The sequence below is a fragment of the Myodes glareolus genome, chromosome 9 (assembly GCF_982192425.1).
Source record: "Myodes glareolus chromosome 9, mMyoGla1.1, whole genome shotgun sequence".
In the NCBI taxonomy this organism is placed as follows: Eukaryota; Metazoa; Chordata; class Mammalia; order Rodentia; family Cricetidae; genus Myodes; species Myodes glareolus.
In genome coordinates this window covers 33597411-33614641 of record NC_142034.1, presented here as the reverse complement: position 1 = coordinate 33614641, position 17231 = coordinate 33597411, and positions in this window count along the sequence as shown.

The window sequence follows — 17231 nt, the reverse complement described above, 5'->3', positions numbered from 1 at the left end:
CTCCTGAGTGCTAAAATTAAAGGTGTGCGCCACCACTGCCCTGCTAACACACACACACACACACACACACACACACACCCTTTTAACAAATTACCTCATCTTCCATTTGCTTCAGCGCTTGCCCTGGAACACCCACAATGTCAGTTAGAGACTCTTCGGAGATGGCACTTCGTCTGTCATTCAGATGAAAGTCAGAATGGCAATTCAGTCGAGGCAAGGCATGCGTGTGAGTATGGGAATGTGCCCTGTGAGTGCAGGTGCCCCCCTTGAAGTCTAGAAGAGGTCTGGGGTGTCTATGAGCCCCACTAACCAGATGCAGGGGAGAGGAGGCGGAAGCCCAATCGCCGAGCTAGCTCTCCAGCCCCACAGTCCCGACTGTTTCTGTTGGCAACAGAATTTCATTTAACCCAGGCTTGATGCACCGTGAAGCCGAGAGTGACCTTAAATACCTGATCCTCCTGCTTCCCCCTCCCAAACGCTGGGAACAATTTGAAAGTTTTTGGTGGTCTAGTGGAGAGACTCCTGGCCGAGATTGTGTTGTGGTGGAAATAAGCGTATGTGAAAATGAAGTTTGAAGTTAGCCTTAACTACGTCTGGGAACTGGGAGGAGAGTGTGAGGCAGCCAAGCTGATAAGAAGAAGGACAGGGTGCGGAGTAGGGGAAAAACAAGGCTGTGTCTTGGCAACTCCAGCGGCTTGGGGAAGCCCCACAACCCGGGGAAGCCCCACAACATGCGCAAATGCCCAAGGCACTTGCATCCTTTCTTCCCATCCTCTCCTAAGACCTGGAATTGTGATAGACGAAACTGGGTGTAAAAACACCTTCTAAAAAAGCCCCCACCTACTCCAGGAAGACCATTCCAGAGGGGAGGTTGAGAAAATCAAGGAAGTTACAGCCACTTCCTGGGACCTGTGTCCCCTGATGGTCGAAATGGGCCTTGGTGGTGGAGCATCCTTGCAGCCACAGCTTGGCTGCTCCTGCTATCCTAGGACTCAGCATTGTTCCATCATTTACATTGTGGTTTTGGTACCCATTCCCTTCTGTAGACATCATGGGAAGAAGCATCCTCGAAAGTTCGCGGGTTGAGAGCGCTTGCTGCTCTTGCAGAAAACCAGAGTTCAGTTGTAGCACCCACATGGACTCACAACCACCTGGATCTCCAGTTCTAGGGATTCAAGGGTCTTCAGGCCTCCTTGGGCCTGTGTCAACACATGGTGCACATATACACACTCAGGCACCCACACATACACATAAAAAAAAGTCAATCTTGGAACTGGAGAGATGGCTCAGTGGTGAGGAGCACTTGACTGCTCTTCCAAAGGTCCTGAGTTCAGTTCCCAGTGACAACATGGTGGCTCACAACCATCTGTAATGGGATCAGATTCCTTCTGGGGTGCATGAGGACAGATCACGTATATAAATAAATACATAAATAAAGATCTTTAAAAAAATCTTAGGAAGAGGATAAAAAGCTTTTAAGCACAGGCGTTAGTTAGTCGGGGAAAGGTGTCTTGAAAAGAATAGTACACACCCAAGACATGGGTGTGAGCGTCTCAGGAGAGACCTGGGCTTACTGTCACCAATAGCCAAGTGTATGTTTTTAGTGGCTTCAGAAGTTAGATTGTTCAAAGTGTTTCAAATGAACCTATTATTTCTAGTAAATCAGAGCATGGGGTAATCCTGAAGTGCGCTGGGCAGGATTACAACAGAGATAAGACAAAATAGTAAGTCACAGCAAGGGAAGAGTCCTTACTGTGGGTGTCACAAGGCGTTGTAAACGAAGTTTATAATCTTGTTTATGAGGGTCTAAGGAAGTTAGAGGGCAACTTTTCAGTTCAAAACAGGCTGGGGTCTGGTGGTGGTGGCACCACCTTTAATCCTAACTCTTGGGAGACCAAGGCAGGCAGATCTCTATGAGTTTGAGGCCAGCCTGGTATAAAGAGCAGATTCCAGGTCAGCCATGGGTACACAGAAAAACTGTCTCAAAAAAAAAAATCACCAGGCAGTGGTGGTGCACGCCTTTAATCCGAGCACTCGGGAGGCAGAGGCAGGCGGATCTCTGTGAGTTCAAAGCCAGCCGGGTCTATGAGAGCTAGTTCCAGGACAGACTCCAAAGCTACAGAGAAACCCTGTCTTGGAAAAAACAACAACAAAACAAACAAACAAACAAACAAACAAGTGGGGCTGGGGAGATGGCTCAGTGGTTAAGAGCACTGTCTGCTCTTCCAGAGGACCCGGGTTCAGTTCCCAGCAACCACATGGCAGCTCACAACTGTTTTTAATTCTAACTCCAGGAGACCCAACACTCACGGCAAAAACACCAATGTATGTAAAATATAAATAAATATTAAAAGAAAAGACAAAAAAAAAAAAAAACAAACAAACAAGTGGGAGGGGCAGTGAGACGGATCAGTGGGTAAAGGTGCTTGCTGCTGAACTGGCTGACCTCATTTAGGTCCCTGGGTCCCGCTGGCTGGAGAGAACCAACTTCTGCAGGTTGTCTTCTGACTTCCATGCATGTACCCGCACTCATATATACACACACAGCCTTGACTGCCTAGCAAGACTTATGAACAAGAAGGTAGGTGGAAGGGGAGAGTGGAGAGAGGGGGGACGGAGGAGGGGAGAGCGGGTGGGAAAAGGAAAAGAGGGAGAGAGAGCTCACTTGCAGGCAGACAAGGAAGACAGGGGTAGGTGGAGCTCATTTAGCAGAGGGCCTGCCCAGCTGGTAAGAGGACTTGGATTCAGTCACTAGAACTAACCCTGACATGATGGTGCTTATATTCCAGGCTTAGGTGGTAGAGGAAATACAGTATCATCCTTGGCGACATAGTGAGTTAGAGGCCAACCCGGCAACTTAAACTTTCAACTCTGTCTCAAAAAACAAAACAAACAAACAAAATAGTATTTGATCTCAAGCTTAATTTTAAAAAAATCTGGTTTGTAGTTACACATCAGGCCTCTCTTTTCAGAACAAAGCATGTAGACAGACCCCACACATACATAGGCACACACACCATATTAGGGGTTAATGAAAAGCTTCTGCTATAGGAGTCATTGATGATATTCATGTAGTTCATGAAAAGTATATTTAATTTTACAAAAGAAGCTTTTTTTAAAAAGATAGGCTTGCAACTGTACAGCAGTGGCAAACGCTTTTAATCCCAGCACTTGGGAGGCAGAGGTAGGTGGATCTCTATGAGTTCGAGGCCAGCCTGGTCAATAAGGTGAGTTCCAGAACAGCCAGGGCTACAGAGAGAAACCCTGTCTTGAAAAAATTTTAAAATTAAAATAAATAAATAAACATGGGCTTGCAAGGCACTGCATTGTAGCCTCAAACTCACTATCTTCCTGCTTCCCAAGTGCTGGGATGGCTGATGATGATGGACTAATAGTGCACGTTATCTGTGGTGGTTTGAATAAGAATGGCCCCAGAGGCTCAGAGATTTGAGTACACAGTTAGTCACTGGGGTGTGAAACTATTTGAAAGATTAGATGGATTAGGATGTGTGGCATTGTCGAGGAAGTGTGACACTGGGGGTGGACTTTGATGTTTCAAAAACCCATACCAGTTAGGCCCTCTCTCTCTCTCTCTCTCTCTCTCTCTCTGTCTCTCTCTTTGTCTCTCTCTCTCCTTGCTGATCAGGATCAAGCTCCCTATGCTCCCTGCCATGATAATAGAAGCCTCTGAAACTCTAAGCAAGGCCCCAATTAAATGCTTTCTTTTATATGAGTTGCCATGGTCACTGTATCTCTTCATAGCCACAGAACACTAAGACACCACTCCACTAGGTTAGCAAAACTTTACTGGCAAAGTTCCAAGACAAAGTCAGGGCGCATGCCTTTAGTCCCAGCACTCAGGAGGCAGAAACAAGTGGATCTCTGAGAGTTCAAGGCCAGCCTGGTCTACAGAGTGAGTTCCTGGACAGCCAGGGCTCACAGTGAAACCCTGTCTCGAGAAACAAAACAAAACAACAGCAAAAGCACAGAAACTAATTTCATAAGATACAAAAGTTAATCAACGATTCTTTAACAGAAGAAAGACCAATCTCTTTGGGCAGCTCACAAAAGCCTGTAACCCCAGCTCTAAAAAATCTGAACCCCTTGTCTGGCTTCTCAGGGTACCTGCACGGACCCACACACAGCTGCATAGACACAGATGTATGAGCATATGCTCACAAATAAAAATCCTTCTAAAATTTTTTGTTTTTTGGTTTTCCAAGACAGGGTTTCTCTGTAGCTTTGGAGCCTGTCCTACAGCTCTTGTAGACCAGGCTGGCCTAGAACTCACAGAGATCTGCCTGCCTTTGCCTTCTGAGTGCTGGGATTAAAGTCATGTGCCACTATCGCCCGGGTTTGTTTTTTTTTTTAAATAATTTATTTATTTTACGTACATCAGCGTTTTGCCTGCATGTATGTCTGTGTGAGGGTGTCAGATCTTGGAGTTACAAACAATTATGAGTTGCCACATAGGTGCTGGGAATTGAACCCAGGACCTCTGGAAGAGCAGTCAGTGCTCTTAACCACTGAGCCATCTCTCCAACACTATTTTTTTTTTTGAAAAAAAAATAAAAGGTTGACAGCAATTTCTGCTGTGGTTTCCTCTTGGGGAATAAACACACACGCTTAAATTTACTAAGTAAGTAGAACGTGCCAACTGTGCAGTCTTGCAGGGAGTAACACTCCAAGAAACGTAAACAGAAAGATTGGGCAGGTCTTGGATGACTCTAACTGCTGAGTAACTTTGAACTTTGTCCTATGAACCCAGCAGCACCTGCTGGGTGGGCCAGTTTCTAGTTCCCGATTTCTTTCCCCATTTTGAGTGACTCATACAGAGTCTGACTGCTTACTAGGCAAATTTCTTAAAGGCACACTCTAGCCGTGCAGGGTGGTGAGGCCTCATCTGTCACTTGTCTGGAAGGCAGCCAACCAATCAGTAGGTCTGGATGTCACTGATAGGAGCCAGCAGTCTGTACTGGGGGGAAAAGGCGGAATTTTAGAAGTGAGAGCTCCCAGCCTCTGGAGACTAAAAGTGGGTCAGAAGTCACGGCTAGGGTCCATTCCGCTGCTGTCCCGTCCCCCGTCGTTCTCCTCTGCATTGCCCCCCACCCCGGCTATACTGGTGTTTGAAACTAGGGACTTGAACATTTTAGGCTAGCATATTTCAACCAGTGAATGACATCCCCAGGGATGTTTTATTTTTGAAGCACAGTCTCACTGATGTTTTTAGGCAGGCCTTGAACTCAGTCCGTAGCCCAGGCAGGCCTTGGACCTACTTGTGAGCTTCCTCCCTCCTCAGCTTCCAGAACTGCAGGCACGACAGGCCTACGTCACCAGACTTGATTCCTCGTTTTATAGTTTGGATTTCTCCCTTCCCATCAGGTAACTCCTTCTCTCTTCTGCTAATGACGGCTGTGGTGTGTTGAGTAAGAATGGACCCCATAGGCTCATATATTTGAATGCTTAATTATCCGGGAGTGGCACCGTTTGAAAGGGTTAGAAAGGTTAGGAGCTGTGTCCTGGCTGGAGGAGGTGTGTCACTGGGGGTGGGCTCTGACATTTCAAAAAAGCCCACACTGCTACTATTAGGCTCCCTCCTTCTCCCTTTCTCTCTCTCCTTCTCCCCCTCCCTCCCTCCCTCCTCCTTCCCTCCCTCTGCCTCCTCTGTTCTCAGATCAGGATGCAGTGCTCAGCTACTGTTCCATTGCCATGCTTGACGCCATGTTTGCTTCCATGCTTCCTGTCATGATGATAATGCACTGACCCTGTGAAACTGTAAGCAAGCCCCCAATTAAATGCTCTCTTTCATAAATGGATGCCATGGTCATGGTGTCTCTTCACAGCCAGAGAACAGGGACCAAGACAATGACTCTCTATTCCTTCTTAAAGCAACACCACTCAGAGGAAATCTCGGCTCCCACAGCTCACGGTCAGCTGCTCTCTTTAGAACAGCTGCTTCTCCATGTCACACGTGTCCTGCCTGCCAGGCCCAGCCTTTGCGGGTCCCTGCTGTGAACTCTGCCTTTGCCTCCCATCACACAATGCCACCGCTGCCTCACAGCATCGGAAGGGTGACTTTCTCTCATCCAGTAAGTTTGTTTCAAGGACTGCCCTGTGCCAGGCATTGTCACCATGCTAGTGAAAAAGCAGCCCAGGTCCGTGTCTGGGGGTGGGGTGGGGTTCTGTATCCTACAGGGAGGTATAGCGAAGGTGGCTGTAAAGAAAACAGGCCAGACCGTAGCTTAATAAATGGACGTGTGCTGCTCTAGCTAAGGCCCTGGGGAAGACCCCTTTGCTGGGCTGAGTTCTTGAGTCCCCAGAAGGCAAAACTGTGGGAAAACAGGAAGGTTTGGAAGTGAGGTGTGTGTGTGTGTGCGTGTGTGTGTGCATGTGGTGTGTTTAAATCCTGAGTTGTGGACTGGAGACATGGTTCATCTGTTAAGAGTACTTCCTGTTCTTGTAGAGGACTGGACATTTAGTTCCCAGTGCCCACACCCTGCAGCGCACAACTGCCTGTGACTCCAGCTCCAGGGGATCCACCCGATACTCTCTTCTGGCCTTCAGGGATGACTGTACTCACACAGACATACTCCCTCACACCCCTCCACTCCTGAGCAAACATAAAATCATTGTCATCGTCATCTTTAACACTTGTGCTGGGCTGGCGGTTCATAATCGAAATCACAGCACTCCTCTGGCTGAGACGGGGGTCCTGAGCCAAGGCCAGCCTGAGTTCATGGTGAGATCCTGTTTGAAACACTACCAACACCCTCACGCTAAGTATGACTCTACCAGAGTCCTAGGACAGAAGAGAAGTTAAGGTCCTTCCTGGTGTCGCCAGCCCACAGCCCAGGATCTCTATCCTGCATCTACTCTCCAGTGACACTGTTGGGGAGAGCGTTGCCTTCAGTTTCTTGTGGAGAAAAATCTTCCCTCTCTAGGTGTCTGCTTTACTAGTAGGGTAAAGTTCTTGCTGAGGATTTACTGCCCTCCACACTCAAGGCCTTTCCTAAGGCCTCTCAGAGCCTCCGGGAGCAAATCCCCACTACTTAGAGCTTCAGTGACTCTGGGGGGCTACAGCAGTGACACCCTGTCCACCCACAGCACCCACTGGTGTCACAGCGTCTGAGAACTGCACTCATCAGATTGTGTAAGTGTCACACATGGCTTCCCTGAGGTCTCTTTGAGGTCAGGAAAGAGCTTTTGTCCTGACCATGGCTTCTTGCTAGTTGATGTTCACAACTCCTTGGTGTGCACCCAACTTAATTTTGCTTTCTTTTCTCTTTTTGTTTTGTTTTGTTTTTCGAGACAGGGTTTCTCTGTGGCTTTGGAGCCTGTCCTGGAACTAGCTCTTGTAGACCAGACTGGCAGACCAGACTTACAGAGATCTGCCTGCCTCTGCCTCCCAAGTGCTGGGATTAAAGAAAGGCGTGCGTCACCACCGCACGGCTAACTTTGCTTTGTTTTATTGGTCGTCATTTTACCTTCTGGTGACCTGAGCTGTCGCCTCCACCACTGAGGGGGCGTCTTCTCCACTGCTGGTCTTACTGTACCGCTGTGACCCCCAGCTAGTGTAACAGCAGTACCTGGTAACGCATTTCCTCTTTCTGCTGCTTTGTGTTCTCGGTCACCACCCAGCACTTTCCACACACACGGTGCCAGGTTACTGCTTATGGCAGTGCGCCCATCTTTCTTTTCTAGTTATTATGTTAGGTGTATCCCTGTTTTAGCTGCATGTATGTGCACCACATGCACCTCTGTTGCCTGCAGCAGCCAGAAGAAGGTTTTGGATCCCCTGAAATTGAAGTTATGGATGATTGGGAGCCACTGTGTGGGTGCTGGGGGTCAAATCCAGCTCCTCTGCAAGAGCAGGCAGTGCTTTTGACTGCCATGGCAGCTCTCCAGCCTGCCCCTCCTAAAATTTTTTTTTTTAAAGAAAGGTTTTGACATTTCTTTTGTGCAGTGTGTAAGGGTTTTGCACATGTGGCACTGCGTATGTGTGAAGGTCAGAGGAAAACTCATCATATTTTTGGAAAATTACTTTAATTTGTGTTGGAGGGGCATGATGCCAGGGCACAGAGGACAGCGATGAGAAAGAGTTCTCTCCTTCCACCTGGTTGGTCGTCGGAATCAAACTCAGGTCATCAGGCTTAGTATTATGTGCCCTTACCCACTGGGCCATTTTTGCCAGCCTGTTTTTGTTGTTTGTTTATTTTTCAAGACAGGGTTTCTCTGTGTAGTCCTGACTGTCCTGGAACTCACTCTGTAGACCAGGTTGGCCTCAAACTCAGAGAGATTCACCTGCCTCTGCTTTCCAGTGCTGGGATTAAAGGCATGCATCACCACCTCCCTTGAGACTCTGTTTTACCCAGTAGTCCTAGCTGACTTTGAACTGTAACTTGAGGCAACCATCCTGCCTTAGCCTCCTGAGTGCTGGGATTGTAACCATGAGCCACCATGCCCTGGTGGAAACCCCAGCTTTTACAAATAAGGAACTGTTTCATCTCAAGAACTCTCAGTCTCACAGCAGGGCGGTTTCTGGGTTGATTCAGCATGTGTCAACTCTATGTGACAAACAGAGCAAACCTGGAGAAGAAAACAGGTGTACTCTGTTCCTGAATCTTCGATGTGTGCAGTTTGACATCCGCTGGGGTAGCTTGAAGGCTGGAGTCTAGAGCTGTCCTTACCCTGCTCCCCCGCACTACCCACTAATGTGAACTGGGACCTGCCCATACATCTGGTCGCTCTCCTTGCAGCAGGTAAATTTTGTTGGTGAGAGACTGAAGAAAGGACTGGAATCCAAGGGCAGCTGTCTCAGCAGAACCAGGCAGAAGCTGGACCACCTTTTACAACGGCACCTCAGGAGACTCTGTGCCACACTGGAAGTAGCCAATTAGGGCTGGTAGTGTGACTCAGTCAGTTTGTTTGACAAGTGTGAAGTCCTGGGCTTCCATCCCCAGCACAGCATAAGATGGGCAAAGTGGTAAAACCTGCAATACTAGTGATCTGGAGGTAGAAGCAGGAGGGTCAAAAGTTCAAGGTCATCCTGCTACATTGCTAGTTTGAAGTCAGCTTGGGCTGTGTGAGACTCTCTGTCAAGAGAGAAAGAAAAGGAAAGAAAGGTCAGTGTATATGTTCATAGAGAGAAGAATTCGATTCCCTTTTGATGGGAGTTGTGTCAACACCCTATGGGAAAGGTTCTGTTACCCCACTTTGGAGATAAGAAACAGGCTCAAGGGGTCTTTCTTGAACCTTGAAAACATTGTGCCAGGTGTGAAAGGACAGATATGGTATGGTCCCCGTGTTCATTAATTTTCTAATTGTTGTGACAACATAGCAGACAGACGAAACTTCCCAGAAAAAGGGCTCATTCAGGCACACGGTTCCAGAGGTTTACTTCCTCACGGTGATGAGGCTTGGCAACCACTCCAGCATAGCCGAAGAGTATCACTGTAGCTCCGCAGACCTTGGTAGACAGATTTCCGGGAGCTCAGGTGCGAAGCAGGGCTGGGAGGCGATGCTCAAAGTCCCTACCCACAGCGACTCACAGCCTCGGGCTAGTCCATCTTCCCCAAAGGTACCATAATCTCCAGGAACAGCCAGAAGCTGGGGCCATGTTCAACACGTGAGCCCAGGGGGGGCATTTCACATTCAGACCGTGACAGTCCCCTTTAGATGAGGTTCCCGCAACTTCACACAGCCGGAAAGTAGAATGGTGGATTCGGGGAGGAGTGGGAGTGGGGAGCCATTGTGTGATGGGTACAGAGTCCTGATTGGGATGTTGGGGAAGTTCTGGAAATGGATGGCAGTGATACTTTCCCAACTTTGTGACCTTATTGCAAGCAATTGTTTCATACATTTTGAAATAATTAAAACAGGACCAGGGAGAGATTAAGGTGCTTGCTGTCAACCCTGATGACCTGGGTTCGATCCCTGGAACCTACAAGGTGGAAGGAGAGAATGACTCCTGCTGTCTTCCCACCTCCACACATGCAAGCGCACACATGCAGGCATCACATGCAGGAACTAACTAAATGTAAAACCAGTCTATTAAGATTATCACTAAATTTATGTGTTTCCTTATGCATATTTTGCCACAACAGCAACAAGAATGGCAGCTAATGTTAATAATATTACATACGTATTTTTCAAAAATGGCCAGTGCCTCTCTCTGGTCCCATGAGCTCTCCTTTCCACGTCTCCATGGAGAGGCTAAGGCTACCTCCTCCTTGGGGAGTCTGGGTGGGCCTTTTGTGGAAATGCCACTGTAACTTCTGAGGCTGTCACCTGAGGAGACAGGATTTCCCTCCACAGCTTGCTTCTCCAAATGTTTTCCTTGGAATTGGGATTCCATGCTGTGAGGAAGCTAAGGCAGTATAGTAGGACATTTTCCCTGCCGCTAGTTCCCAAATAACCACTCAGAGACTTATATATTCATTGTAAACGCTCAGTTGCTAGCCCAGACTTATTACTAGCTAACTCTTACATTTTAAGTTAGCCCATATTCCTTATTTATGTCCTGCCACCTGGTGGTACCTTTATTAGCATGGCATGTTCATCTTCTGCTCCCTCTGGGACTCTGCCCTTCTTCCTATCATCATTAGTTTGGTTGCCCCACCTATACTTCCTGCCTGACTACTGGCCAATCAGTGTTTTATCAAACCAATTTGAGTGACAAATCTTTACAGTGTACAAGAGGATTATTCCATAGCAAGGCAGCCTCTCAGAGAGGTCAGAGGAGGCTGTTTTGGACTCAGCCAGAATCATCTGCCTGAACCTCAGTTTTTGGGTGGAACTGGGGGGAAAATATCACCCAAAAAGCACCTTGCCCTCCCTCCCACCAAAAAAAAAAACAAAAAAACAAAAAAAAAAAACCCCAAATGCCGTAACTACTAAGTTTTCAGGTAATTAATAACACAGCTGTTGTATCTGTTACTTTGGTATCACTGTGACAGAATGCCTGTCATTAATACCTTACAGGAGGGTTTGCTTCCACTCACAGTTTCGGAGGGGCTCAGTTCAGGAAGGCCAGGAAGACATAGCAGAATTCATCATTTCACTGGTGGAGGTGCCTCACATCACGGCAGAGGAGGAGGCAGAGTGAGCCGGCCTTTGAAGCCTTGCCTCTAGTGACTCCCTTTAACCAGTTCGCTAGGTCCCCTGTCCTAATGGTTTCACAGCTTCCCTAAATAGTGGCACCAGCTGGAGAATGAGCACACCAGTCTTTGTGGGGGACACCTCAGATGGAAACCACGACAGGTGTCCTAGAGGCAAGACCTCAGGACTAGAGATGGCTCTCAAACGGCCAGTCATCACCACCAAATGTGCACGGGACACACAGATCTACACTGTCAGTTCTGCCCAGCCACAGGCACTTCCTCATAAATGTCCCCATTGTTTGGACAGTCCCTCGAGTTAAAGCCAAGTTTATCTGCAGTTTCTGACAGCCCAGCTCCCATGTGTGGGGAGGGCTTCACTATGGGGTCGTGGTGACCTTGCACGTACTCAGGTGAATTTGAAAGGCAGTTTATCGAGTCTTGGCAGCACATCCTGTGCTCTTCCTGGATGTGGGAGGCTGGGTGCCTTCAAGGAACGGCCAGGAGTCCCTCGGTTAGCTGTCGTAGCTGTCTAGAGAAGCTATCAGACAGGTTCTCATTTCTCAGTGCTTCTGGGAGGTGGGAGGAAGTGGGGGAGCTTCCTGCCCAGGCTCCTCACAGCAGAGCTTTCTAATACCCAAAGCAGAATAGCAGAAGCAGCTTCTTAACCCACTGCCCAACCATATTCATTGTGGTCTTCAGGCCCCTTGAACTTCCTGCATCTTCTGGTGTGTAGGCAGGGTCTCTCACGAAGCCCAATATGGCCTCAAACTCTGTAAGTAGTTTAGGATCACTTTGAACTTCTGATTCTCCTGCCTCCAGCTTTTACCGCCTTTACTGATTATGTAAAATGCCACATCTGGCATACTCATCCGCTAAGCTACACCCCCAGCCTTGGATTATTCTTTTTGCTATGTATAGAAGTAATAGTGTATTTTTTATCATTACTTTTTTATTGCACTAATTTATTGTATATGTATGGGCCTATGCATCCATATGGAAGTCAGAGGACAACTTTTAGGAACTGGTTCTTGCCTTTGTTTATTAGGTTTTGTTTTTAGAGACAGTGCTTCTCTGTGTAGCCCTGGACGTCCTGAAACTCTCTCTGTAGACCAGGGTGGCCTCAAACTCAGAGATCTACCTGTCTCTGTCTCCCAAGTGCTGGGATTAAAGGTGTGCACCATCATATCTCTGCTTAGTTCTTAACTTTGTAATAGAATCTTACTCTATTACTTTATGTGGGTCCTTGGGATTGAATTCAGGTCATTAAGCTTGGTGGCAAGCACCTTTACTTGCTGAGCTATGTCACTAGCCCATAAGTGATAGTTTAAAATTCAGAATGGCTATCAGTATGGTGATTTCTCAGAAAATTAGGAAACAACATGCCTCAAGACCCAGCAATATCTCTTTTGAGTATATACCCAAAGGATGCTCAATCGTGCCACAAGGACATGTGCTCAACTATGTTCATAGCAGCATTATTTGTCATAGCCAGAACACGGAAACAACCTAAATGTCCCTCGACTGAAGAATAGATAAGGAAAATGTGGTACATTTACACAATGGAGTACTACACAGCAGAAAAAAATAATGACATCTTGAAATTTGCAGGCAAATGGATGGATCTAGAAAATATCATATTGAGCGAGGTAACCCAGACCCCAAAAGACAAATATCATATATACTCACTCATAAAAGGCTTTTAGACATAAAGCAAAGAAATTCACAATCCTAGAGAACCTAGACAGCAATGAGGACTCTGAGAGAGACATTCATGGATCTAATCTACATGGGAAGTAGAAAAAGACAAGATCTCCTGAATAAATTGGGAGCATGGGAACAATGGGAGAGTGTTTAAGAGGAGGAGAGAGGGAGGGGAGCAGAGAAAAATGTATAGCTCAATCAAATTAATAATAAATAAATAAAATTCAGAGTGGCTTCCTGTAAGCTTCAATCATCCAGGACTTGACTTTGGCTGTTTGTGTGATCTGGCATTTTGTGATTCTGTTTCTATCATCCACATATGTGTGTGCACAAGAGTTATTGAACAGATCCATTCTTCCAAGGCTCAAGCTCCTCCTTGGAGACAAGGTCTCATGTCAAACCAAAGCTTCCTTCCAAGTTACTGTGTAGGTGAGGATGAAATTGAACTTCTGATCTTCTTGCCTCTCTCTCCCCAGTGCCGAGATTGCATGCTCTCTAATCAATGAATAAATGAATGAATGATGAATGAATGAATGTGTCATGGGCCATGCCAGGGGACCAACAGGCAGCATTGGAACTCATGGACCATAGCCTGGTAGACAGCAAAGCTTCGTCAAGTGAACCTCGAGGGCTATGTGTCCTGCGGACTCATGCTGTTATTGAGTATAATTCTGCTTATTACCCTTGAGGTCATCATGTCCCTCACAATCTATGAGTTGTATGAAAACTCTCAGGGGTCTCTAGCCCCTCACTGGGCAGTGCTACTGGTGCTTAAAATAATAGGGACTTTTTCCAAGCGTTGCTGCTGGAGCAGATTAATGACTCCGTCACCAGCCTTAGAAAGAATTCAGACATGTAGATTGTTAGTAAGGTTAGGTTAAGGTGCATTTGTTAATGGCTTTGATGTAGAAAATCTTAGGGGGCAATTTAACGTTTAGAAAGGCGTACTTTTGTTAGTTGAGCGAGGGACCCATTGAGGTCAAGGAACAAGAACAAAGGTGGCCCTGGGTATTACGAGCTGACCACGTGCCAAAGGCGATGATTAATTTCTTGCTCCCATTTTTGCCCTCAACTTCCTGTAATAAAAAAAAAAAACTGTTGATGAGTCGGTATGTACCCTGAGGATTTAAAGTAGAGATGACTGTTTTTCATATATAAGAGTTTAGATTTGTGATTCTTTTAAAATTTTTTATAAGATCACCTTTTGGGATAAATCAAATGATTGATCCTTTCTTTGTAATGGCAAAATGAAGCCTGACAGTAAAAGAACTGACTGAGAAAAATACCTTGTGTGTGTACACTTTGCTTATCTATAACAAGTTGTTTAGACATGAATGTATGTGGGTCCTTGAGAATAATTTATTTTTCACCTGTAAAATATAGAAAATGTTTAATCGTGTAAGGAAAATGAGAAACATGCTGTTTTTTTAAAACTTGTATTCATTATAATCATTCAATTGAAAAACAGAATGTAACCACATCGTACTTTTTATACTGCTTGAGAGATTCTGATGAGGTGTAAAAGCTGTAAGGGAAAAAAATAAAGATAGAAAATGATAGACTCTGAAGGTGTGTGTGCGTGGGTGTGTTTGTTTACCCTTTTTGTTGGCCCCAGAGAATTACGTTTTATTACCTCAGATAAGAAAGGCAATTGAGTGATTAGTCTGTGGACTTCACGTCTCCCGTCCCCCCCCCCCCCCCCCCCCCCCCCCGTCTCCCCGTCTCCCCTTCCGTTCTTGAGGGGCTGAGAGCTGGGCTTTACAGCAGCATGAATGTCAAAAAATTCTCTTCCCTGGTGATCCGCTACCTCCACCCCCCAAATTCATTGCCGGTTGAGCCTCTGCTAGTACCCTGTTCTTCCTGCTGTCTTGTCCAATAGATAACAAATGACAAATCCTCGGATTTGAATTTATTAGGTTGTCATCTCCTTCTGGGCTCAGGCTAAGTATCACTTTCCTTTTCCTGCTCTTCAGAACCTGGAGGTTCACGCGCTGTTTCTCTGTGGGCCGGTCGATGAGTCAGAGCAGAAAATGACTGGAGGCAGCGGAAGTTGACCGGTCAGAGCAAGTTCACTGCACCGCCAGCATGTATTGACCTGGCTAGAACTGCTGGGGTTTTCCTTTTTTGTGTTTGTGTTTGAGACAGGGTCTTACTATGTAGTCCTGTTGCCTGGCCTCAAGCTCACAGAGACTCATCTGCCTCTGGGTGAGGTGGGATTAAACGTGTGCACTAGCCAGGCAGTGGTGACTCAAGACTTTAATTCCAGCACGCGGGAGGCAGAGGCTGGTGGATCTCAGTGAGTTCGAGGCCAGCCTGATCTACCAAGAGAGTTCCAGGACAGCCAGAACTGTTACAGAGAAACTCTGTCTTGAAAGCAAAGCAAAACAAAACAAAACAAAAAAACTCAAAACACCAAAACCAAATAAAAAACCAACTAAACCAAATCAAAACAACAACAACAACAACAACAACACCAAAAAACCCAAACATGTACACTATCATGCCAGGCAATGAAAATCTGTATTTTTTACATTTATCTTGTGCATGTGTGTGTGCGTGTTGTGTGTGTGTGTGAACCACAGCACACAGGTGGGAACAGAGGACAACGTATGGAGGCTGCTTTCTTTTGCTTCCATCTTGTGGACCCTGGGGACCAAACCCCGGCCTTCAGGCTTGGCATCAAGCGTTTTTCACCCGCTGAGTCATCTTGCCAGGCCAGTTCCAGTGAAGTCCCCACGAAATTTTGCTTTCTGGTCTGGGGAGATCTGGGGTTCTCCAAGTTGGTAAAGTAAACCTGAAGAGAAGATATGTGTTCCATCCCATCCTCCAAACGCATGTAAAAAAAGCTGGATGGGTTGGCATAGTTATAACCCGGTTCTGGGGAAGTGGAGACAGCAGATCTCTCAGGCATGCTAGCTAGTTAGTCTAGCCTACCTGGTGAGGCATTCCCCCCCTCCCCCCCTCCCCGCCCCCGTCAACTCTCCGGTTAGTGAGAGACCCTGTCTCAAAAGACAAGGGGACTGTGCCTAAGGAAGAATACCTAGGACTGAGGTTACCCTTTGGCCTCCACACACATGCACCTGCATGTAAGATGTACATGTACACATATGAATGTGCAACATACATACAAACACCAATTCCTGCTTTGTGGGATAGCTTTGAGACAGTGGAGAGAGGAAAAAAGGAGTCTGTTACTGTCTTAGTTAACTTTTAAAAAAATTGTATGTGTGTGCATGGGTTTGTACACATGAGTACAGAGCCTTTGGAGGTCAAAAGAGGCATTGGAACCCCTGGAGCTGGAAATTACAGACAATTTTGAGCTACCCTGGTGTGGGACAATTCTGTATTCTGTCAATTATGTTTTAAATAAATGCTGATTGGCCAGTAGCCAGGCAGGAAGTAGAGGCAGGGCAATGAGAACAGGAGAATTCCGGGAAGGAGGAAGCCCATTCCTCTCCAGTCCTCTCAGACACCAAAGAAGCAGGATGTGACCTGCCCCGCTGAAAAAGGTACTGAGCCATGTGGCTAACATAGATAAGAATAATGAGTTAATATGTTATAAGAGTTAATAAGAAGCCTGAGCTAATGGGCCAATCAGTTTATAACTTATGTAGACCTCTCTGTGTGATTTTCTTTGGGACTTACCTGCTGTGGGAACTGGGCAGGACAGAAACCCCAACAAGCAGGCCCTCATGCTACACTACCCAATCTGAGTGCTGGAAACTAAACTCTGGTCCTCTGCAAATACCTGCTCTTAGCTGCTGAGTCATCTCTCCAGCCCTGTCTGAGTTTGTTTCAACTGTCAACTTGACAAGCTGGAGGCATCTCAGAAGGGTGTCTCACACAAGGGGCTTTCCAGGTGGGACTGGCCTGTGAGCATGTCTAGGGGCTATCTTATTAATGATATAGGAGGACCCAAGTATCAGCCCCAGACAGGGTCCTGAACTGTGTAAGAAAGCTATCTGAGTATAACATGGCCTGTGAGCAAGCTAGCAAGCACCTCTTCCCACTTCCACGATCTCTGCTGTACTTGTTTGGCTGTGAAGTGAGTTCCTTGACTGGAGGTGTTGCTATGTGGAACAGCAAGCAGGTCTACCTCCAAGTTCTTGCTTAAGTTCTCTCTTTTAAAAAATGATTTGTTTTTATTTTATGTGCTTTGGTGTTTTGCCAGCATGCATGTCTGTGTGAGGGTGTTGGATCCCCTGGAACTGGAATTCTAGGTGGGTGCTGGGAATTGAACCAAGGCCCTCTGGAAGAGCAGCCAGTGTTCTTAACTGCTGAGCCATCTCTCCAGCTCCTTGCTTGGTTCTTGCCCTGAACTCTACCAAATGAATTCCATCCTGTAAGCAGAAATAAATGCTGTCCTTGCTTCTGGTCACAACAAACAGAAAGAAACCCTCATAGTTACAACAGTCAACTGTGAAAGCTAGA